Raw genomic sequence first — 2,500 nt, 5'->3', positions numbered from 1 at the left:
ATTCTCAAATATTATTTACTTGACGAAACAGTCATTTAAAGAGATATGTTTGCCATTTTCTTTTTCAGGATACTAAGGTAATATCGACTTACTTAAAAGTGAAAGAAAGAAATCGCTTTATTCTCCAGTAGTATTACTTGACGAATTGATCTTTGATAGAGACATTTTACCATTTTTTTTTTTACTGTTTACGAAAGGGCTAAACATTATTTCTATTCATTTCCTCATCCCTTGAGCGGCAGCCTCCCATTTCTTACCAAGGTCTTTGGGATGATAGTGCAACCCCGACGCCCGTTTTAGCCCTTAGTAATGGCTCCCACATTCGTCTAGCTATCAGTTACCCGATTCATTTACTTAGGTCCACCGAAGCCTATTATTTACTTCGTATTTTTTTTTTCTTTTAGGTAGCGTACCATCCGCCCATCCTCAACAAGTAATCGAACTTCTGCCCACTCGCCTTTGGTAAACAATGGTGCTACCGATCACTCTATGTTATTATTATTATTATTATTATTATTATTATTATTAGTGGTGGCTACTTCAGAAGCTTTACGTTTGTAGAGATTCTTCTCTATTTTTCGAATAGCGGCTATTTCCGTACTACTTAAACAGGCTAGTAGAGTACCTATGGAGGTCATTATCAAATACAAGGTCAAGATAATGACCTCCATAGGCGTTCCCTTAGCCTGCTTAAGAAGTAGCCTTCACTTTTAACAAAGTACGAGTGAGAGAGGGTCTGCTTCCTAAGTATATTATTATTATTATTGGTGCTTCCACGGCATTCAGTTGTAGTATAGTCTTCTCTACTCGCCCTATAACGTTTCCGTCAACATGTAGCTGGTATATCAAGTTTCTTAAGAACTTGTAAAGGTTTATTGTTGTCTTAGGATTATTCAACTTACGAGACGACACTTGCTCTGGCGGTCATCTCTGAGAGCGCAAAAATGAAATGGAAACAGCTATATTATTATTATTATTATTATTATTATTATTATTATTATTATTATTATTATTATTATTATTATTATTATTATTATTAATGAAGAAACAAATCCACAGTTATGTATATGTACATGTACTGAAAGATATAATTATACAGATAGCTTTCAGGAATCTGTTCGATTCCCATTGTCGAAAGCTCTATGTACAGATTTATCTTTAAATATATATACATATCCATAACTGTGGATTTGTTTCTCCATTTTAAGTCTCATACTACTATGAGTAATTTTTAATTATCATTTTTTTTTCTATCACAGTCCCCCAATTCAACTGGGTGTATTTATAGTGTGGGGTTCCGGGTTGCATCCTGCCTCCTTAGGAGTCCATCACTTTTCTGACTTTTTGCGCTGTTTCCAGGAGCACACTCTTCTGCATGAGTCCTGGAGCTACTTCAGCATCTAATTTTTCCAGGTTCCTTTGCAGGGATCCCGGGATCGTGCCCAGCGTCCTTATGATTATGGGTACAATTTCCACTGGCTTATCCCATATCCTTCTTATTTCTATTTTCAGGTATTGATACTTATCATGTTTTTCTCTCACTTTCTTCCTAATCTGTTTATTATTATTATATAATTATTATTATTATTATTATTATTATATTATTATTATTATTATTGTTGTTGTTGTTGTTATTGTTATTATTATTATAACATATGCCGCAATTGACTTAAAAAAAACGGCAAACCTTTATTTATACATAGCATCACGTTTTATATACTTCGTGATCAAGTTATTCATATATATATATATTATATATATATATATATATATATATATATATATATATATAAATATATATATACATACATATGAATGTATTTCCACTGTAATACAACAGTATAATATAAAGAAAAATAAAAGGCCATAAAACACTATTTTAAACGTTGCAACCAGAAGGAAGTGCGAAATATATGGTTTAACGTTAAAATAGTGTTTTATGGGCCTTTTATCTTCATATATATATATATATATATATATATATATATATATATATATATATATATATATATATATATATATATATATATGAGCAATTAAAACAATTTCATGATCAAGATATTTTTCGTTTATAAGATAACTGACGATGAAGATTACCAACCATTCATCGTCCCTCATTAGGGGATTATTGATAAGATTAGTTTTCCACAAAACCTAAATGTTCTCTGATTCATGTATCCGATCCAGATATTATTTCATTTTGGTAAATCAAAGTCATTTTCAGCGAATTTACAACAGATAATTCTTATCATGCTTTTCGTCATAAAATCCCGCTTCCTTTCGCAAATTTGATTGCACCTTTTGTGACTAACGAACTGCATGTATATATCATTGGAAGTTATATTACCCTTAACGAGGAACTGAATGAACCACCAATGTGAGTTCTTTTACCAGGTAAAATCACGTGCCTGCTAGTTTATGCATATAAAGTTTTAATAGAAATACCAAGACTATCAAATTTAAAAGCATCTCCGGCTTCATATTGAACTGACTATCGTTA

General features: G+C 31.4%; 1 protein-coding gene across 1 annotated transcript in view; it reads left to right on the top strand.

Moving 5' to 3' along the window:
* The window catches only part of LOC135218942 (uncharacterized), a 30,905-nt gene that overhangs the window by 721 nt on the left and 27,684 nt on the right, over window positions 1-2,500 (top strand). The gene's annotated exons all lie outside the window — the stretch shown is intronic.

The sequence above is a fragment of the Macrobrachium nipponense genome, chromosome 1 (genome assembly GCF_015104395.2).
Source record: "Macrobrachium nipponense isolate FS-2020 chromosome 1, ASM1510439v2, whole genome shotgun sequence".
Lineage (NCBI taxonomy): Eukaryota > Metazoa > Arthropoda > Malacostraca > Decapoda > Palaemonidae > Macrobrachium > Macrobrachium nipponense.
The sequence above is the reverse complement of the archived record's forward strand: the minus strand, read 5'-3'. Positions and strand labels throughout refer to the sequence as shown.